Source organism: Paramormyrops kingsleyae, chromosome 5 (assembly GCF_048594095.1).
Source record: "Paramormyrops kingsleyae isolate MSU_618 chromosome 5, PKINGS_0.4, whole genome shotgun sequence".
NCBI lineage: Eukaryota > Metazoa > Chordata > Actinopteri > Osteoglossiformes > Mormyridae > Paramormyrops > Paramormyrops kingsleyae.
This window is the reverse complement of record NC_132801.1, coordinates 12258667-12282190: the sequence shown is the minus strand read 5'-3', so window position 1 is coordinate 12282190 and position 23524 is coordinate 12258667. Positions and strand designations below refer to the sequence as shown.

The 23524-nt window shown below is 45.2% G+C and overlaps 1 protein-coding gene across 2 annotated transcripts in view; it reads right to left on the bottom strand.

Moving 5' to 3' along the window:
* prkcaa (protein kinase C, alpha, a) overlaps positions 1–23524 on the bottom strand; it is a 151990-nt gene that overhangs the window by 53853 nt on the left and 74613 nt on the right. The window lies entirely within an intron of this gene.

Below are 23524 nucleotides of genomic sequence, written 5' to 3'. Positions count from 1 at the left end.
CATGGAAGAGATATCCAAAAGTATAAGAATATATGTAGATATAAAACAAAGCGATTTAGTAGTCCATCGTTCTTATATAGTTGCATGCTTCAATGTGACATCTCAAGGTGATTTATTAACAAATTATATTTTAAAAAGGCCTCTTGCTCCTCAGAGATAATGAGTGGAGCACATTGAAGACAAGTTACAGTATATGATCACTCGAGACAAAGTCAGCAGGCGGACCAGCTGGCCAAATAGCCTGGCCAGATTCCTCAGCAGTGTTTTCCGAAATCCATCCTCGGCAACCTCATGGAATGAGTCACGCTCACAAGCAAGACAGCTGCAGTAATTGGATTTAAATATGCAGAGAGAGGGCGGGTCCGTTCGAGACGATGGCGACTGGGGTCTCTGCCATCCTCCACAAGACTTCATCTCGGCAGCGTGAGGAGCTGGAAGCTTTACTAATAGTCGCCCAGGCTAAAAATGTATGCGGATGATTGCAAATGAGAAATCAGCCCTTTGCAAATGCTATTTTTACCAACACCGTTATTGCTGCCCATGCTCCATAATCACGCGTTTGACTGGCTATTATCTACTCAAGATTTATCCCATGACTAATCTTGGAAGCTTAGCAGTGTCACTGAATAAGGTGGTGGTGGTGGGGGGCTTCTGCCACACTTTCCCTGAAACCACCTGTGCAGTGGCAGGGTTGATCTGCTTCATCAGCTTAGAAAAACTCTTCTGCTGCTAAGGCCACCAGCCCCAGGGGGCTGTGTGACACAGAGATCCGGCTCCACTGGGGCAGAAAGCGCACGCATTTAGCACCAGTTATATGCATAGCAGAGTTTCAAAGCCTGTCCTGTTCAATCACTGATTCTAGGGACCAATTAATCAAGTGCCTATCCATTTAAAAGTTCTATGTTCTCCAGGTTTTACTTTCATCGTCAATCGTTGCAATAGTGTTTGATTACTTTTGACACCCAACCAATAAAAGCCTCTGTATGTGGATGTCTATGGCTAGTGAAGACGTTTGACATATTCAAGCTTGATTGCATCTCAGCTTGTTCACAAGTACAGAGATCTGATTGGACGTCACTCCCCATGTGAAACACGCAAGGATGAGGAGGATCCGAGATCCTGACACTCAATTCGGCAGCCGATGCCCCATGGCCACCTGGAACAATGGCAATCCAGCAGGACTGCTGAATGACTGGGCCGACAGGAACGAGGAAGGGGAAGACGAACCAATGGAAAGACTGGTATAAGGGGGTCATCTTATACTTAAGGAAAGTTGGGTCATTTCATAAACAAGAAAAATGGTTTCCGGCTGGGGCTGCAGAGATATGGACTTTATCTACAATTAGAGTCTGTAGATGATCCGAGGTTTAATCCGTAATAGGACCAGGCACAGGAAAGCCAAGCACATAATCACCATTTCCCTTTATGGACAGGTCTGCTCTTTAAACACCTACGATTCTTCGCCTGAGAGTGAAAAGCACATTCCTGCCTGCATGTTTTCGGTCATAGTCAGCCATTCCAAACAGAAGCCCAGACTCAATGTCCAGCCCCCTCAGATATCGCTGTCTCTGTAAACTGACGAGTCTCGACCCCCACATTCAGCCTCCCGGCACCTGTGTCAGGGTCGGTCCTGGTCTGTGGGCGGTGTGGGGTCCCGTGGCTTCCGGTTCCTTCGCATTCTTTTATAACACACTACTGTCACTGACATCAGCTATGTGCTGGAACCAACATTACTGCCCTGAGCAGCCCCATCATAAGGGGGGGGGAGGGAGGGAGAAGGGGCCTGGACTGAATTATACAGTACATATGTCTACATTTATGATGGAGAAATAGTTTACTGATCTTTACTTCTGTTGTGTAATTGCAAGGAAATCTATCAAGGGGTACCCCCGGGGTTGGCAGAATGTACCGGGGAGGGGCCCAAGGTGGTATTTTGTCACGGGCCTAGGCCTGGACGATATGGCAAAAATTTATATCACGATATATTTCTTAATTTTGGTCGATACGATATAATTCCGATATCGATATGGACAATATTAAAAAGCCTCAGGAAAAAACTGCCGAGGACACGCACAATGGTTGTCTGCAAACTGAATTTGCAAAGTCTATAATACCTCCAGGCTCCTCCTATTAAAATTATATAATTTTTTTTTAAAATAAAAACAGTACAAAAAAAAAAGGTTCACTTTTTATTTGTATTTAGCCTTTACAAACAAGAAATGTGAAATAAACTATCAAATAAATAAAACTCTCAGACTCAGCTTATTAACAATAATATATTTCCATTTAAACTAGAACAGGCTGATTATTCATATACAGTCGAACCCGGTTATGTCGCCGGCCTAGGGGGTTGCCAAAAAGCGTCGAGATAACCGATGATCGAGATAACCGAAAACCAATATGGCAGCAATATATTAGCATGTGCTTGAAATGTATTTATGTGCGTTAATAACTGAGAATGTACATGCACGGGTTTTTGGCATTGCCGCGATTTGTTTGACGCGATCGGCATGCTATAAATATGTACATACATTGGGGCCGGTTCTAGACATGCATATATGAGGGGGCAGACAGAAATGTGAAGGGGGCACATGGTGGCGACAAAGGCGGGAAAGGGGTGGGGTGGTGCTCTGGATAACTGTTTTTGTCATGTAATTGGATTGCACTTTGTCAGGCCTCTGCCCTAAGACCTGTCCAACTTGGGTGTCCCACCTGAAGGCTAAGCTTCTGCTGGTGTAGCTCTTAGGGTCACTGAGGCACGCAAAGCCCCTGACCACATAAGGTGGCAATCCCTCAGAGGGAAAACTGAAAAGTAAAACAAAAAATAAAATAAAATATTCCTCATCAGATTAAAAACAAGACATTTACCTTAATTGGATGGCCTATATCAAACATATTTGAACCCAACAAAACACTTTTCACTATTGCCAATATTACCAAAACTAAAAAGGGTAGGCTAAGTTATGAAAAAGAAAAAATCAATTCACCGAGTCTTGAAATATAAAACTGAAAAATAGGATCGGTCAGGGTTCATTTCACTACATGTTGTACTTGTTATAACTATGTATGTGACGAATAAAGAATCTTGAAATCACAACGAACAAGTCGCTCAATGAGAATGAATGACGTAACCGACTGGCTAAGCTGCTTCTAGCGCCAAGGTGGTTCAAATGGTACGATCCACACTAGGGGTGTCTAAAATCGTTTTACATAAAATTTTCCTACAAGGTGAGGTTCTTTCTTAAAAAAAAAAAAAAACAACAAGAAAAATGTTAATACCCCCCCCCCCCAAACTGCTATTTTTGTCTATTTGGGGGAGGTCTTGATCGGGGGTACTGGGGGGTACAGTACCCCCCGATCAAGACCCCCCCAAATAGACAAAAATAATTCGAACCATGATCTCACTAGTCACTATGATTTTGACGAGAGAGATTGCTGTTTCCTCCAAACCTTCCGCAATCACGCAGCTCATTTCGCTTTGCCCTGCCTACTGAGAAACTGAGTGGGGGATCTGCCGAGTGCTGCGTGAGCCCGCGCACAAACAGAACGCGGAGGGAAAGAGCGAACAAGAAGTGAAACTTATCTCGTTTGTGCCTTTTTCAGTGGATTTTTCAGCTACTGTAGTAAATCTTGTCCATATTCAGTTTGTGGGTAATTATTATTTTCTTCCTCAACTTCTAAAAGTTTGATTTAAGGGGGCAGGACGTTTGCTTAAGGGGGCGTTGCCCCAGCGTAGAGCCGGCCCCGACATACATGTTGGCTAACAAAAGGCATACCACCAACTAACAGCAGAGATTTACCAGTATACAATAAAAACCACCGTCGTTTCTTGATACAAACCTTTAATTATATTCTCCAACATTGAAAACACAAAGATCGCTCACAAAATCACAAAAAACCTGCGGGGTGTACTGTAGCTCGTTTTCACAAAAAGCTAACCAGTGTCAAAATTAAATTCACGAGTCATTTCCCTCTGACGCAGCTCTGAAAAGTATCATACACGTGGTTACTATGGTTTCTTTACAAAGTCTAAAATGCTTTGTTGCTTTTGCTTTTAACAGTCTGCTTGAAAACAAATGCTTCAATATTATTTATGCTGTCTAAAAAAGTTTTACCTGGATCACGTTTCACAGCTGCGTTGTTCAGCAAATTACCATGCGAATGCGATTTGAATACGCGCTGTTTAGCACTTGTGATACATTTTTAAAAGCCGGTGAATATATATAATATTCAAATGTATATCGAAATATCGGAAATGTGTTTAAAAATCGTATCACCGTTATCGAAAAAAATTATATCGCGATATATATTGATATCGAATTATTGTCCAGCCCTACACGGGCCCCAGAATTTCTTCCTGCCCCCCTGTCCCTGAGCATGAGAGCATATTAAAAACACAGAATGCTTGTCCTAGCAACACCAACAGTCAAAAGTGCCTATTGTTTAACAAGATTAATAAAGGCAAAAAGGTACCCCCGTTATATCCTGAAAACACACAGGCACACAGAGAATATATCAGCATCACTGAGAAATACAGTTGTAATAGCTTTCTATATCATAGACATACTAAAATATTCAACAGATACTTGGGGCTTAATTGCTTGTGTGTTTCCTCCATCAATCCAGTGTAATATTTTTCCCACAGGCGTGCAACCTGATCACCTAAGATCATAAGGTTTGTGCACAGGCAGTACCAAAGTGCTTCATATTACAGCGCAACTCTTAAAAAAATGTCCTGAAGTGAGGAGGAGGAGGAGGTATACTGGAGGTATATGAGAAGCCCATCAGCAACACTGGCAGTGAAAGTTTTAAAACGAGTCTTTCTGATGTCATGGTTTGTTGCATGAGAAATGGAGAAATTGCACCGGCGAGCAGGAGGAAAAAAATAACAACACTGAAATATGCTTGCAACACTAAGATCATAGCCTGCAGCAGTACAATGTGCAGTAATACCTGTAATTGGCCTACAGTACAAGATGCACACCCGTCCACAGCTTTCACATTTCATTATCCTGCTGCAGCACAGGGCTCTTTCTCATGGTTTGGTCACCGTAAATGTTTAATGAGTTAAGTAAATTATACATATAAAACAAGCATTAACTTTTAATGGGTACTTGTAGTTGACCCATCACTATCTTGCAGGCAAAGCAGGTACATTACTGTGGATGTGACCAACAGTGAAGATAAAAGAGAAGATTAATTACAATTAAAGACAATGCAGATTATGCAGGTCTCGTGTGATATTCAGCAGTTATGATTTTTATGCTATATAGTGATAATTCATAGCATATAACCACTTATCAAAGAATGAAGTGATACTGTTTAACTGGGGTGGTGACATTTTTAAATGGTCACCAAGACTGCTTTTGATTTTTTACCCACAATCCCTAGCTGCTTGGAGACAAAGCACTATTGCCCAGATATAACAGTATCAGGGCCTAGCAGTGCTGATGACCCTGCTCGCAGGGTCAGCATCAGAAGGAGCCAAACAGGCAGAGACAGACGGCAAGCCAGCAGGGATCCTGGCTCAGCCACCTGACACCCCGAGGTTCAGCATGCGGGGAGGAGGGGGCCACGGACGCGCCAAGGGGGCCGCCACGCGCCAAGGGGGCCACCACGCGCAGCGCCGTCTTCACTCAGGATGTACTTTCAGGCTGATACAGAGACAGAGGGTTGTCTGTGTAGTTAAAAAATTCAAAGGTTAAAAATTCAGGAGGTGCCCACCTGTTACTGAAGCCAGTAGGACGACAAAGAAGGTTCAGAAAAGCACCCAGTCATACAGATCAAACACATGCTACAAACTTCACATGGTATCACACAGGCCATTACACTGCAGAACAGTCCAATCCTTGCTGAGTGACATCATATGCATCTCAGCTAGGTTTCTGCCATAGGGCCTGGCTGACTCGCAGCACTGATTGGAGGAAAAAAAATGACTACAAAGAGGAATTAATGGATGGATGGATGTGTTAAATTATACATTGTGTGGTTACAGTTAGGAGCAACACACATGCTTTGTAGACCACAGGGAAATAATACCAACCACGGCTTCAGAGCTCAATGCCAAAATAAAGCATGGAGATAAGCACGGGGCACTGGCATCATAATAGGGCAGGAGGGGAACATGCCACAGGTGCAGCTTCCATGGGCAGAATCCTCCAAACAAGCTCTGTGTGATCTTGCTCTCCCTGTACATTAAGCTCTCACTCTTATTCTCTCTCTTCCTCCTTCCATTAACCTCTCTGTCCTCCTCTGAGAAAACAGTGAAAACTGAGACCCTCGTCTGGCTCTTGCTTGTCTGCTGGCACCCTGCTGGCTCATTTTGGGAGTTCAGCCTGAGGTGACTGATGAAAAAAACATACACCATGCAGCATGCACAATTCGGTGTGCAGTATGAAATGTGTACAAAGCCTGCACTAACAAGTGTGCACTATGCAGCGTTCATTATGCAGTTTACACTGCAAGGTGTACACTATACAGCATTCATCATGCAGTGTACACTACAAAGTGTGCACTATGTAGTGTTCATTACGCAGTGTACACTACAAGGTGTACACTATGCAGTATTCATTATATACTGTACACTACGAAGTGTGCACTATGTAGTGTTCATTACGCAGTGTACACTACAAGGTGTACACAATGCAGCGTTCATTTTTTACCCACTAATGATTATACTACTCCACTAATATCAACACTACACCCTTTAAAAGATGCAAGTAATTGGCAGATCCCCCCTCCAATCTTTAAAGGATTATGCTGCACAAAGAGGATTACATATACTGTAGAGTCCATCATGAACAAAGGGAGAAAATAACACACTTCCATTCAAAACAAACCAGTCAATTAAAGTAAATCTGTTTCCAAACACAGGGAAAACAGACTATTTAAATGGTTACCAGATTGAAATACACATATATTGAAAATAAATCATATTTCCAATATGCTACCCATTTTGGGATTCAGCATTACTCATTACAATTCCAGCTAGGCAAATTACTTCTGCACTGGCTAATGTGCAAAAGTGTTCAAATTTATGACACAGTGTGCAAAGTATTCGCAGAATCAGTCACCAGAGCTTTGTGATATGGGCATTAATCACCAGCTCAGTGGATTATTCTTATTCTTTTAATCATCTGGAGTCGGGAGAGTCAGTGTTTAATGATTCCATGGGACGTCATTAAAGGATCATAAAACATAACGCCCAAAATCTCACCAGCTCCTCTGGAGAGACCACGAGCTTATCCAGTTCCCCATCTCCACCTGAGAATTTTAAATTCTATGCAATTTTAAATAATACAAAATAATAAAAAAAAAAACAGCACATAAATGATGTTCTTTTCACTTCCACCTGTGAAAGACAGGGGGCAATAGATGAATGTTGTCAGTGGGAACTAAGGGACTCATCATCATTACAAAACTCTAATTCCATCACTTCAAAACATTACCCAATCTTGTCAACAGAGACTACAGCCAGAGGAACTGAACTGAAACCCCAGTATGAGAAATCAAGACTGCACGTATTAAGCTGACAGAACGTACAGTGCTGAAAAACAAGCAACTAAGGTCTTAATGCTAATAGGGTTGCAATGACCCAGGAAACTGAAACTTGGCTTCCATGGCTAAGGTAGCAGCATGGTACCCTCCCAAATACTGTCTGCTTCATTGCTATGCAACACGAAAGGCCATCTCAAGGACCCTTGTGAAGAGAACTTCTGCATTTCGCACCAGTTAAACGCATCACCAAGAATGTGGGAATTCTGGACCACAATGAAGGGTGTCTCTGAGCTGAGTCTGTCACACTGTTTTCTGTTGCCTGAGCAAAGCCTTGGCATTTGGCCAGCAGTGGTGTGACAATAGGAAATGTCAAATATAATTCTGCTGTGCAGTTTGAAGCAACACAACTGTAACACCAGGTAAGATGTAGGCCTCAAATTACATTTGTGAGGAGACGGTCTGGAGTCCGCTGTCAAATCACCCCCATTCTTTCTTCTGGCACTGGTGCTAAATTAAGAATGTGTTTCTGTTTTAATGGCATCTCCCCCTGAATGTCATGCAGAAGACCCCTTAATTAGCAGTAAGCACGCAACGTGCATCAGACTTCTCCAGTGAGCGGGGGATCTTGCCGTGGTTAGTAAAGTAACCCGGCATGCAGATGATTCTGAAAAATCAGCTTGTCGGCTCAGGAGTTCAAGAGTAATTGATAAAACAGCTTGTTGTAATGAAAACCGACCAGTTCCCTCATTCAGCTCAGAGGAAATATGCTTCACCAGAGTTTTGTTTCACAAGTGGATTGTTTTGAAAACAGCAACATTAACAAAAATGCTAGTTATTATAAATCTAAATAATGAGTCTGAAGATTCATTCAAAACAGGAGGTGTAAAAAGCAGATAGGCTACAGATTAAATTTATTATGAGCCTCTGAGACCAAAGATCGTTAAGTCGGGGCAATCCACTGACTAATGGGCAATTCTGCAAAAGAAGGCTGTGTGAGGTAGGTTGGGCCGTGCAAATGGAGTCACAGTCCCAGGCTTTAACACCAGTGTCTCTGCCCTGTTTCTGCTCTTGCTATTGGGTGGTCATGTGACAGGAAGAATCCCCCTGACTAACAGGACACTCAGTTCTGCAGGTACATGCCTGTTTATACAGATTCAGGAGGATATTTCCCATCTGTGCTTCTGATGTTATTCCTTACTGCCACCGACAAAATCAGAATTGTCCACAATTCAGCACCTAATGAATATTTATGCGTTTCTCGCTGGCGGTTTTGTGAGTAGGGATCACCTTCTTGTCTTTCTACCACATCGCGCTTTGAGGCTTTTGGCAGCTAAAAAGCAAGACCTTGGTTTGAAAGGCAGGGACATGAAAGCCCAATTACAAAATCTCAAAATCAGGAAGATGAAGGGATTAAAATATGACGCGGCTACACTCTTCATCAAAATAATCAAAATGCCTCGTACTGCCTGATACCCGGAGAGGAACATCCTCGATCTGAATGATTAGTTGTAATTCCAATCCTCCCATCTTCAGTAACCCAGAGCCTCTGTTGTCAAGCTCTGCACCTCCTGTGAGCACAAACAAAATATTTCCATAGACAAGCAAGACAATCTGGTGGCAGCAAATATGATGGGAGCAGCGCATGCAACCTCCCCCGAAGACTCAAGGAAAGTCCCAACACTAATACTGAGTTGAGTTAATTGAGGTTGGATGTGATGTTCCTACAGAAGTATGGAATGACTACAGACTGGACTTGCATTTCTGGAAAACGGGCAGCCTCTTCAGAAATATACTGTTTTCCATAAAATCTCCACTGGTTCTGGGTTTTTCCGCAATTCTATGTCCTGTGAATTACAGTACCAGATGTGCCCTGTGCACTTGTTCCAGCTCACATTACCGATATGAAAAACCTCCTTCATTTCATTATTGTGTGAGGATTTCCTAAATAAAATTCAGCAATAAACCTAATCCTGTAAAACAACGAAAGACACGGAAAAGCTTCATCATAAAAATGCGAATTAAGGCCACAGTGACTTCAGCACCAAATAGCGGCTATTCCAGCCAATGCACAGACAGAATTTAAGGACCCCCCTCCCCCCAGGCCAGGCATGCTGGTACATGTGCGTAGCTCAGAGCATGGGGCTCAGGTCATTCCTTTTTTTAATGGATCCAGAGGATTGGTTGGCGCTCCACAGCATTCCAGGAATCAGACAGGCCAGAGACACAACATGCTAATGAGACCTGGCAGTGACGCGGCTGGACTGGCTCACGGACCCGCATCTCCAGCCTCATTCTTCTCTCTGACGGACACCGCTGAGCCTAACGCCGGCAGACACACGGCTACGATGTTCACTCAGGCTTGGCCAAGGTTCCAATAGAATATCTGCATACCTCAGTTCCTCATGCATATCTGCTCACTTTGACGGACACAGATTCATTTTGGTAGCACAAAATAGCCGTGGAGTTAAGCTACGTATTGGCTAAGTACACCAATACAAAGCATACGAGCGATGTGGACCCGCCTGGCTTATTACTGAGCTAATAACATCCCTCATCTCCACTCCCCTCTGGTTACTCCTAATTAGTCCAATACCACCAGGCAAATAACTGCATAAAGCGGAAAAATCCACAGAGCTGAAGGATTTAATTTGTTTTAGTTACACAGGTATTATAATCTCAGCCCCAGTAGCTACAAACTCTTGCTTATCTTTTTGTAGACCAATTAGATAACTGAAATCAAAAAGACCAGACGGACCAGGGGCCTTTTTTTTTTTTTTTTTAAATCTCCATTCATATTTTTTTCATTCATATTCATATTTTTCTGCGAACCTGACACAAGATTTGATTCTGTTTAGGATGAGCAGGTCAAAGGTCACTCAGACACAGACTGCGAAGACTGAGCACATTACAGAGATGGAAACAACGGCATTGCATTTTTCACGCAGCAGGAGGAAATTACTAAAAGGAGCAGTGCTGAAATCAATAAAGGCTTGTGAATTGTAGGGGAGCAGAGCACAACATTATGGCAGGAGACCATTAAAATTACGCCCAGATCGAGCCAAACCCACGGCGATCACTGGACTGAGGAAACAACGTGCAAACAGGGATCAGGTCAATTTCATGATCCCTCACTGAATCACTGTGCCACCTGCCGACCTTCTATAAGATGAAGTGTTTCAGGCTACAACCCTGGCCTGTGTTGCGCTGTCATAATAATAATAATAATAATAATTTGGGGAATAATCTGGGACCTGGGTTTGAGTCTCCGGCATGGCTCCATGTGTGTGGAGTTTGGATGTTCTCCCCATGTCATCGTGGGGTTTCCTCTAGGTACTCTGGTTACCCCCCCCCCCCCGGTTAACACCAAACTGTCCATAGGTGTGCCAGTGTGGGTGACTGTTTCCTGCCCTGTGCCTGTAGCCTCTGGAATAGGCTCGGAACCCTGCCCCCCCCGGTGCTACAGAAGATGGATGGATGGATAATGACAATAACATACTATTTCTTCTGTGCAGTGTTGCAAAGAAAAATGATAAAACATTATTACTATAATTGTTGATGTTGTTGATTTTGTATTATTTTGCATTGGATTATTATGGAATGCCCTGGATGCAGTAATGGAAGACGGCCAGATGGATAATTAAGGCAGCATTGTCTCAGCATTATAGTAGTGAAATTACAGTAGTGATATTTCTTTGCCTAGGAAACCAAGATCACATCTATACCTGATGGCCTTTCATTGACGGTTATTACATGACGCTACAAAAAGTGTCACCCAGAGAGGCTCCCATAAATTTGGAGGCTGGTGGGCAGAATGCTCAGCTGTGGATGACAGCCACCCCCTGGCCCCACGAGTGTGGGGCTCCATCCTGCTACTGCGTAGCTCGTTATTAAGATGAAGCAAATCATCCCCGTTTCCTCATTGTAGTAAGAGGGTGAATTACTCATCAAATGGGGAGTTAGCCAGAACAATGCCAGCAGACTCACTAAAGGGGCTCTACTGGTAACCGCCGAGAGCTCCAGACTTTCAACAAGTCCTCCATAATTATAAAATAATGCAAAGTTATCAATTGTCCATTGAGTGACCCCATAATCCCCCCTGGAAGTCAGGAAGGAGGCAGCGTGAGGCAGCATGAGGCAGCATGAGGCAGCGTAGCAATGGCTGCCTCGTCAGCAGGCTGAAAAACAGCGGCCTATCAAAGCCCAGGAGGATGCCTGGAGGATGCGTGATACAGGGCGGTGCTCATGGCCGGCCAGTGACCTTAAGCCAATTAAAGATCCTGTGAAGTACAGAGAAGCCAGACCCACCAATCACATTAACTCACTGACAGCCAATGAAGACCAACTGTGGCATCCAGTCGCTAATTTCCCTCAGGACGGTGCAGGTCTCTCAGCACAATCCCTCAGTCGTTTGCCGTTCAGTAAAAAGCTAGCCTGTGCCACCACTGCAATTATGGGAAATGCATCAGTGACAGGAAGCATAAAACAGAAGCTGTTTGATCCAGACTTTAAAAAAATGTCCCATGTCTGACTGTGAGTGTGTGTGACCTGTGATGGATTGGCATCACTGTCAGGGAGTGAATCTCAATACCGAGAATGCAAAGACCGTACTCATGGTCTTGGCAAGACAAGTCTTGCTAACTTGCGTTCCAAGAACAAACTTGGGGTGCAATGAATCATGGGATTGGTCGCGTTTGGCGAGGATGAAACCGATGTATCCTTGACATATGGGGTGGGACAAGAACGACATCTGGGTTTTTTTTTTTTTTACCATCCTCTGTACTTATGTTCCTAGTATTGGAACTGGTCTTCGGCAATGGAAGACGACATAAAACAGGTACACAAGAACATAAGTATGGTCAAGCACGCACATGAGATTCACCCAGGGTGTTCCCCCCCCTTGAGGCCTATGCCTGCGGTGGAGGGTCATCATTGCCATCAGAGGCCGCTGACGCTACTTACAGTTCATTATGCACAATTCAGTCAATCCTACACAATTTTCCACAGAGTATCTCAATGGCTAACCAAACAATATTTTAAAATACTCTTCACTGCAATATGATACAGAAATTTGGAGTGCCCACCTCTGTTCAAATTATATATTAATAGTGCATGGGGGACTGAATCTGAGGTCAGAGTATGCATGCAGGTAGACAGGCAGGCAGGCAGGCAGAGATCCACAGTGGCCTTTTCCTAAAATCATCACCGTAGCACACAAGTAGCCTCCAGTTTAAGGCTGACTTAACTCAAATAACAGTTACTGAGACCTGTCACAGGACATAAACATAGTTCAGCCCTCTGTCGCCCCAGTTTTAAATGCAGTGCAGCCTTTTCTGTCGGTATCACACACATGTACCCCTCCCCCCCCCAAGCCTGAGCCCCGACCCACAGTCCTCCCTCGCCACAGATTCAGCAATTTGCAGCCGGCGTTCCGGCGTGACAGACAGACTTCTTGCGCCGCAGGTGGCTCCCGCAGCATGGGAAAACAGCACAGGACTAAACATAGCTCCAGCTTCAGCTGTGGGCCGCGGGCCCAGCGCAGAGAACGCACTACGCTCTCCTTAACCAATGGCGGAGGGCCAAACCCAGGGCCTAGTCTCAGGTTACCTGTCCAAACTGCCATATGGCACCCAATTCGCTGATACAGCAGGAAAATGAAAACCTGCTATCCAAATGCAATTAATAATGCAAAAACTTTTTCTCGTTGCCCATTGCATTATCAAGAACACTATGTAAGGAATAATTGACGACGGGCCGTTGAATTATTAGAAAAATAATGCACACCCGAGGTGGTAATGCGGCCACGACGCGAAGCGGAGTGGCCGTTACACCTCGGGTGTGCATTATTTTTCTAATAATTCAACGGTCCGGAGTCAATTATTCCGCTTATACTACGGTTGCCACACCTCAAGACATCGATCAGATGATATATTTCAAGGGATTCGTCCGGTTTTTCTACTTAAATCGCTATTGTGAGTAGGATTATTTCTTCCGCATCTCATCCAACGACTCTTTTGCTAGTTCCAAAACGTCATTAGCTGTTGTTTTTATGGTGTTTTCTTCGTGTTTTTCTCCCTCGAGTATGTCTAGCTGTTCTTCGCTGATCGTTTTATGACTTTTGTTGTTGCTGGCTGCCTTTGATGTCCGCTTCCGTTTATGTTGTTTTTCATCTGGACTGTCTAATACTGCTGCAGCCCAGTTGTTGAAAGTTTCATATTCACCGTAAATATTAAAATTTACTTTCGGAAAATCGTCTGTCATGTTGTTGTTTTTGTTAGTCCTGTGTGCTGTATAGGTACTGTATGCTAATTTCCGTTATTAAAGTTAACTATGCGAAGTGATATGGAACTGTAATACGGTCAAGAGAGCTGCCTGGAACTACGTTCGCCGTGCGTTTCCCTGAAAATAATTGCACACCTCAGAACGTTCGTCAGCCAATCAGATTCAAGCATTCAACGGTCCCGTAGTATAATAATTAAATAATATCCAAATCAGCTGAATGAGAGATAACTGCCACGAAAGTACAAATTAAGTGGAACAGATATTCTCCCGCCAATTATTTAATGACCACACAGGAAAGTCCCTCCTGTTGATTATTCATTAGCGAATGACAACAGTCTGGTCCAGGCACTTCATCAGTAATGGCTACGGTTGCTCATAAATCTCATGTTAATAACTTGCTTATTTCTCTTTATCAGAGTGAGAACATGGCTGGCTGGCCCCCTTCCCCAAACGTGACCTGTAAAAGTTCACCCCCCCCGTGTACTGGAGGGGCCCCCTTTGCTGCCTTCAGAGACGCCCTGATCCCTTGAACTTGCTGGCTGACAGGCAAGCGGAGAGCTGACATAAATGGGATCCGTCATCCATCTTCTTGTAGAGGAACCCATCACTGTAGGCTGACAAGCCTGATTTCAGGGGTGCGGCTCGTCCGCGATCCGGCTCGTTATTTTTGGAATCTGCGGCAGACGTGGCCCCTTAAATGCTAATTAAAGAGGATGCTCTTAACGGGACCCAGAGGAAAATGCTGGATTTGAGGGCAACACCACAACCTAAAGACACAGGTAATCCAACTAGATTAACAAGGCATGCAGCCCATCATACACATCAGAGGTGGAAAGTTCAGGTTCAGAAAGTACAAATCCAGACCAAGATTTTGTTTCACCCAAGCAGTGGAGTATACAGAGTAACAGTCACAGAGTATTCAACTGGTTAGTTGAAACCAAATCTTGGCCTGGATTTTTACTTTCTGGACCTGAAATTTCCACCTCCAAGACCCAATGGCAAGGGGGTTGTTTCTTGGTCTGAAACTAAAACTCTTTGCGACTACAAACACAGCAAGAAGACGCTGAAAACCTCGAGTGGCCAGCTGTTGCACTGCATTGCCATCATACTTCCTTCCCTACAGTCCGTTTCCTGGGAGCCATCATTCGCAGACATGCATAGAAAACAAGATGAATAACAGTTAAGCTACAACAGGCAGAGGGATCCTCTGCATTCGGCTGCCTCGGTGCTTTCCCACCAAGAACCTCGAATGGTCTTAAAGACATCTTGCTGATGATCAGCCCCATAAGCAAAGCTGGGCAGAGTGTCGCAGATCTTGCCTGCGGCTCATCTGCTGTATAAAAAGTGGGGGTGGGGGCTGGCAGTCTGGCCAGTCAGATTTCCTGAGCTGCTCCGCTAACAAGAAACACTTATTAGCCACACTGGCACACCAGCTGCTGGGCCCCTTACCTTCTAGCCTTGGGGCATCGCAGTTTCTGGGGGCTTGCAGGCATGCTGGCCTTCCGAGGCTTCAGAAGGGCGCCAGCAGATGTGGAATGTTCAGGTTCAGAAGATATAAATGCGGAGCAAGATTTTGTTTCAACCAACCCGTTGAGCAGAAAGTGTCACATTCACAGACTGCTCAATTGGTTGGTTGAAACAAAATTTGGGATTTGTACTCTCTGCAAATGAACTTTCCACCTCTTGGCACCGGGTCAAAATGTGGTCAATAGGGGTAGGAAGGGAACTGGGCCTCCTCTGAGCGGCAGTTAGAGTTCTCCATTGCAGCAATCTGGCAAAAGCAAGGTCTCCCCCTTCGCTTCACGATAAAAACACACTGGAGGCAAAGCCAAGCCCACCATCATTCCTCCAGAGTCCTTCACGCTGCGGAAACAGCAGCCTTGGTGGGATACAAAACATTGAGTTTCCAAAGCCCCTTCCACAATGGGCTGCTTGTAAATGAGACGCAGCTTAACAGCCCAGTCTGTGTAGTTTGTAAAGAAAGTGCTCTCACAAGGACAGAACGAGGCAGAAGGAGACGCGATTACAGTCATCCGCAATGGCAGTAATGAGGGGAGGCAGAAGGTGTAAGCAGTTATGACGGCACTGTTGCGGTTTTACAAGATCTACTGAAATACTGACTCAAACGTGAAGGCAGATATTTAATGCATTTCAAAAGTAAGGATTAGGAGAAGGTCCACGATTTCAGCTCTGTGTATACGGTCGGCTTGGACACTCGACAATAAACCCACAATAAATGACACTATTAGTCATTCTGTCATAACTACGGGATTAAACATTGAAAATTGCACTAAGCACTCATTTCTTCGCGGCCAGCGTCGCCAAGCAGCCAGGGGGGGAGAGTTAGCACCCGTCAGGCGCCTCCCACTCTCTGCGGGCTGAACCCGTTTCTCCACGCAAAGGAAATGCTTTCAGAAGTGAGCACTTCCGCAGAGCCCAGTAGTAAATGATAGCGGGCATGATATGATGAACATATTAAGGGTGGTGACGCAGCAGAAAAGAGAGAGAGAACAAGAGAATGAGAGAGAGAAAGAGAGAGGGACAGAGAGACAGAGAGACAGCAGCGCTTTGCACGGGTCACCCTGCATCCCCTGCGGTGCTGGTGTCTGCCGGACCAGTACTTTCCTTCTGTTCCTCTCCAGATCTAATAACCATTTACAAATATCATCTGACAGTTAACGTCTGGCAACATATTGGCAGCAACAGAACAGGATGATGATGCTTTATTCATCTATGTGGGGAAATTGGGCAGTATTTACATATCCCATCTTTCTCTTCATGACACACATAGAGACATACACAGGTGATTTCAAGTTTGAAGCCACATAGCAGGATCGGCCAGTGTTCAGCAACCCTGAACCAGTTGAGGTTAAGGGCCTTGCTCAAAGGCACAACAACAAAATCACTCTGCAAGCCATGGGATTTGAATCAGCAGCCTTCTGATCATGAAGATAGAGTCCTAACCCAACAAGCCACCACTATCATCATAAACCCTTATGATGTGATAACCAGCCAACAAAAACTCTTTATTTTGCCACAATATGGCAGGATATTATCTGGATGGGCTGCCTACTGAACTCCATAACCTACAGTATACCTCAAGCTTTTTGTAGCATAAGTACAATCAAAAAGGAGCTCAGAACAGCCCTGCCCTGGAGAAATTGGTACCTGCCACACTTTTTAAGAATAAACATGTGTTTTTGTTTTGCTTCTTTGTGCATCTAGACATTGAGTCCAGTTAGACAGTCAATGTGACCAGTGATTCACATGGTTATGGTGTCAGTCCATCACAGGGCAGGGCAATATTGTCATCACCTAAGTGCTTATCTGCAGGCTATAGAAGGAAACGTGTACAATACAGGAAGAACACGCAGACATCACACACAGAGGGCAGGATTCGAACCCAAAAACCAGGAGGTGTGAGGAGACAAACCATTCAACCACCATGCAAAATAACAGCTTGAGTCAATACAAGAAATTATCAGTACAGAGCACTTCCTGACAAAGTCATCTGAATATTGTCCTATAACAGGCTTCTTCATCAGGACTGATGGGCCCAGGGGGTGGGAGGTGTGACACTGCGATCCTCTGGTGGCTCTCGATGACTTGACAATGGGCTCCGTACTCCAGAGACACTAACCCGCTACATTTCACAACTACATATAATCACGCCATACTACCATCAAGAAAGCAGACAACCTACAAATGTAACATCGAAGCAGGTGGGAATCAGAAAATTGGCAAAAATAAAAGCGAAACGCTACTTTTTCTAATTCACGAGAAGAATGTTATACCGGTGAAGTTATTTCGACTGTTCCGACAACGGAAACAGCGAAACCGCCGCTGCCCCACTGACATTCTCGCACACATCACGGTGCTATCCTCCATGGAGCCTCAGAAAGTAGGTCACATCTGCGAATGCGACGTTCGCAGCTTTAATGCGACGCAGCCCCAGCGCAGCCCCAGCGTGAAAGAGGAGGAGGGAGGGAAGGATGGGTCTGCCTTCGCAGGCCGTCAGCGCTAAACGTTAGCGCTCGTATTTCCGAGCCGTCGGACGGCTCCACAGGTGCACGTGGTTTCGCGTGTCGCACTCATAGCTACTGCAGGAACCTTGCTCGCTCGTCTCACAGTTAAAGTCGTCAAGATAAAAATAAGGAGTGTTTTCTGGCTGGGCACGCCAGAAAACTTGATCCTTTCAGGGATTATGAGCAGCGGAATATTCCGGGTACTTCTGGAATACTCCATGCTGGCTTAGCACTGTTGCAGCGTCACTCACGAAGTTCAGTCTTGACAGATGAGCCATTCGAGAGGCACTGTAGAGCTGCTCCTAATAGTCTAAACTCAGAACCAGACAAGTCCCATCCAATTTAAGACCAAATCTACATTATGCATTTTGAGGCATAATCCAGCCATGTTAATTCTGAACTTTAACTTAAAGCCACTGGGCCAGTTCTGGGGTGTCAGAGAACGCGTCGCTCTTTGTAGCGCCCTGGAGTCCCAGCGGGGTCCCCTGGAAGGAGTGCGAGAGAGCGGAAGGCCCCCCGGAGACAGCACCCTTCCATCTATCCCCCACCGCCAGTGTCGCTGGGCCTCCAGGCACCTGACTGGTGCTGGTGGGGGGACGTCGGCAGCATCGATCGCTGTATGACCACCAGATTCCCCCCTAACCTCTCTCTGGGGGGTGACATTTCCTAAGCCAGGATGTGCACCTCTAGCCTGATGAATAAGTCACCACCTTCTACCTGACAGCAGCTACTGACTTCCACTCCTGGAAACTTCACTCCCGCCGAGCTGCGGAGTCAAAGAGGAAGAAAATAATGCCACTTCCTGGCGATAATTACGCTCCACCAATGCAGGTCTGCCAGGAAAATTCCCGCTGAGATGAGAAAACAATCAATGTTCTTGTTCCGAAAGTCTTGAATAGGAATATATATCTGAAAAGCTAGGAAAAAATAATCACAATGCGTAATGTGCGTGCGTTGGCGTTTGTGCGTTGGGGGAGTGTGACCGCCGTTAACGGAACGCTGAGCCAAGATGGTACGAAGTCTAAACAAAAAGCCTGACAATGAGAAAACAGATTTTTGTATGAAGTAATTACAGCGCAGCATCTCCAAAACAAGTGCTTCAGCCACTGACAACAAACACAGCGATCAGTGCAAATGGAAGTGGCATTTTGGTCCTCTGTGCTTTGCGATACGCACATGTGCTGTGAGTTCTTGTGCTTCTCAAAGCTCCTCCTTCCAAACATTCCAAAGGACTTAATGATTTCTCGGCATGCGGAAGATGTAAACACAAAGCCATAAAAAAGGTTCCAGCACAGGAAATCAATGCGGGGGAGTGCCTGCCTATTTTCCTTTCTTGCTTGGACCAGTGGCTGGAATAAGCTGTTAGATCAGAGACTGGGCACAACCAGCTTGTGTTTACCAAATAAAGGATTAAAACTTGTATACACACATGTTCTGATTTGTTCTGATTGTCAACAAATAAATTACATACAATAAAATAAAAAAGAGAGAGAAGAAATGGTTACTCAGGGCTTTGGGTAGATCACAGCTATATAGTCTTGCAGCTTTGTGTATGAAAATATTTAGAACAGTGTAATGCCAAAGAGAGTTTATGGTATAGTGAACTGTAAGGTCAAGGAACAGCTGGAACTGAACCAGCACTAAACCCAACCTGAAGCTGGTCTCTTCCAGAAGCCTGCATCACTGGAGCATCGGACATCTCCTCACCTGCTCTAACTGTAAGATCAATTGCTGTAAATCTGCTTCCAGCCCGAGAAGATCAATGCTGACGCTGGGACTGGAGGGGAGTTCTGGTTTGCTTGGTATAAATTAGCAAATAATTACATCAATTAGGAGAATGTCATGAAGCCAGATCAAACACTGGTGCTTCTTCAAATGAAGAACCGGTCATATAGTCTCTCTGCTGGCACTCTAGCGCTTGGCAGGGCAATGGCAGGAAATTGAGTTAAGGATCTAAAGAGCACCCCCTGACTGAAAGCCCACCCCAAATAAGAGAAAGAACATTCTCTCCACGTGGAACATAGAAGATCTGCATGCTCCGAGTCTGTACAGCTAGGCTCCTCCCTTCTGTGCTCTTCTTATCATATGGACCACAGAGCAGACACTTTGTAGATGCTCTTCAGGATCACCACCATCAGACAGAGAAACAGGAAACAAAGCTGGCATATCAAGAGAGGCAATGAGCGGCTGCTTCTATTATGGCCGGGCTACGAGTAGCTATATCTATGAGTTATGTAAGACGTGCTAGCAAGATCTTTCAGCAACCTCAGTCACCCATCACTGAAGGAAAACAAACTTTTCGAATCAGGCCCAAGATTAACCTAAGACAGAGGTGATGTGAAATGGTTATTTAGAAACCCCATGACAAAAGCATTATATGAAAAGATGCAGCACACCAAATGTCAGCACTCCTGGGCTGCAGTCTAATTTCAATGGTGATGCTTTTGCTTCTCTCATACAGGTCTCACCAAAGTTCCCGCTTCAAATGGACATGTATATATATCTACCAACCTGCATGCACAACTCCATCTCATGAGTGAAGGGCTTTATTTTTTCCTCCCAGCATGCCACAGAACACACGACGCATTCTGCAAAAGTGCCTGTGGACCAAACAAAAACGACTGCTGCCAGAAAGAACTTTTCAATACACAGGAATGTTCTCAAGAAGGTCTGGGAAAGGGCTGCAAGAGAGGTGCATGGATTAATAATTCAGCGAAAAAAGGTATTAATCGCATGTCACGCCATCTTCACAAAATGAGCCACCTTCAGCTCATTTCCATCTCTGCCTCAGCTTTCTATATCTGGACGTGCCCTACCTAAGTCTGCCTCTGGTCTGAATATTCCAATAGGCCTTTGCCAAAGATACTGGCCATGCAGAAGCCAGCCATGTTGGGGGAGATGGGCGGGAGCAACAGAAGCGAAATCCAAAAATATTCAAAGTGAACACAGCCAAAACATGACAAGCAATTGTGAAAGCAGTGAATAATCAAAGTGAAAATACACAAGTCATCTGGAGTGGCACTGGTCTTTTTTTGTAAAATCTGCTCACTTTACACTTCACAACCACGTCACCATGTCACGTTGCCTCATTGAAGAGGAATGTTATAGATACACATGTTCATAGGTGTTCGCATTGTATGAGAAAAAAAAAATCATTTGAGGAAATGGGCTTCCAAAAGATACAGCATGAAAGATAATAATTCACTCTACTTGGGTCTATTTTAGAAACGCTGGGTAGTTTAACGACATTAGCACAAGGCAGGAGATTAATAAAACATTATGTGTTAAGGAGGAGGAACTGATCCTTGCTGTTATTGGACGAATACGGATGCCCAGATTTCCTTCCTTCCTAAATTTGCATTTGTCAAACTGAAGGAAATGAAGCGGGAAGAGGGGCTAATTAGGGGTCCGGGGATTACGGCTCCGAGCAAGAGCTTTGTTCAGGGCACGTGGCCGGAAGCTGCCAGCGCATGTAAGGAAGGGCAAGTTGCTTGTGAGGAGCAGGTCTACAGAAACACGAAGAGGCAGGATGACTGAGCTCCTGACCATCATGATCCCCATTCACTCTAGCATTTAATGCAAGTCTTGGGGAATTCACTCAGCTCCTTCACAGCCCCAGTGCGGTGGAGATGGGAGACAAGGGTGCAAAACCTAGATAATGCAGCGAGGGTCCTTCCTCGTCACGCCTGATGGGTAAATGAGAACTTTATTTAGACTCAGAGCCCCCGCTGGAACCTCTCCCATTCTCCCACTCAGGGATTAACTGGTCAGGACCAGGGCCTTTGAAGAGCCTTGCTGGACATCCACCAGGAAGCTCCCCCCCAAGCACATTCTCAGGGCCCAGGTACCATAAGGAGCCAGGGAAGAGTGTGGGGAACAAAAACTGCAGATAGGCTGGACCCACAACAGAACCCGCTCCCCCAAAGGCACGACATCAGGTTAAAACAAGCAGGGATTTTTGCTGGGGGGGGGGGGATTGGGGGGTGACATGAGGCATGTTCAGCTGTCTTGACGAATTTAAGGGGCTTTTTATCAACCTGCTTCATGCCCCCCCCCCCCACCTCAATTTGTATTCTAACATGGGGATGGGGTTCAGCAACCTGCACAGAACTGTTCTGTATGTTTGCACAATCCTAAGAAGAATATTCAAACTGTGCTTCAAATTTTCACAAACAAAACACTACAAGAAAGGTGGCAGGTGCTGTTACTGTACGTGGCACTACGTCCTACACTGTCACGACACGAGGATGACCTTGCTGGAATGCCTAAGGTGTGAGTAGACCGGGCCGTGATACAATGCCCCGTGCACGCATGCGTGTGCGCTCCCTACACTGTGATGCGGTTTGTTCTCCCCATTCATTTTATCCAGGCTGGACAAGTGCAGTGATGCAGAGCATTAGCACAGTCAAAGTCATGTCAATAAAAAAGAACTGCTTAATGAAAGCAACAGGAAGAAAATCACACAATGCCTTACTATGCTTCTCTAAAAGCACAATGTGCAGTACACAGGCATTTGTCTAACGTGTGCGACTTTCCAAGGTGTTAACTTTGCAGGTCATGCAGACAAAGAGCGTGGCCAACGAAATAAAAAATGAAATGATTTGGAAAGTTGAGGAAAAGTCTTTTAAAATATCATCTGCACGGAATGGCTGTACAGACAATCTTTGCTTTGAAAAAAGTGCCGCAGATCCGTAATCAATCCTGACAAAGCTTTACACGTAGATAATCCCATTCACAGGGATCGAGCCACACTCACTGAAAGTGGCAGTTAAGCCCAAATCCAATCCCCCTGTCCTGGAAGCCAAGCAGTGCTTTGAAGTGTGTAGAGCAGACGTCTCAAACTCACATAACCTGAGGCTATTGGCTAGGACCCCTTCAGCTGAAGAAGGGCACTTTTGCTTTTTGTAGCTGAATAAAGCGAATGGGGGAAAAAAAACTATATTGTGAGGGGGGGGCATGCTGGTGGAAAATTTGCCAAGCTTAATGTTGCTGCAGATTAGCTGAGTGATGTTTCACAGTGTCTTTTGATTGGTGGGCCGGATGTAATAATGATTAAAAATAGGTTGGGGGCCAGACAGAACCATCTAGTGGGCGGTATTTTGAGTCCCTGGTGTATAGGATGACAGATGTCCCTCTTACACCTTACCCTGAGTAAGATCCCGGTGTCTCGTAAACAAGACTTCTGAAAGCGGCTCAAAGGATGGAGGTACACGTGCTGGAGGGCTCTAGCAGTTCCTGGACCTTCCCCAGCGTACCTGGCCGCTTTAGGAGGCAGTGATGCTCAATCCGTGATGTGTGACAGGTCACTGCTCTCTGGTTCACCGGCAGTTCAAAGATGCCTCTCCAACACAAGCTCAAGTGGAGGGAGTGACAGGTACTCCCTCCGGAGCCAGGTGTCCATCACGGATCCACGTGTTGTTAGCCTCAAAAACAGAGAGGCGAGGGCAGCTATGGAGGGAGGGCGCAGCTCCTACAGGTTCTGCTGAAGCTGCGTGCGGGGGCAACTTCCTTCATCTCCTGTGAGGACTGGTATACCGCATTCGGAATTGCGGCCTTTCTGAAGGGCCAAGCGGAAGCCTCTTTCAAGAGAAGAAGTCTGAAAGCGAAATAAAAAAATATATACTTCCAGTTTTCAAACTCTAGAGCTTTGAAGGGCCTAGGAGGGAATAAGAATAAGGCAGAGGAGAACCAGTAGCGTTAGAAGACCTCTGGGGATAGTCAGG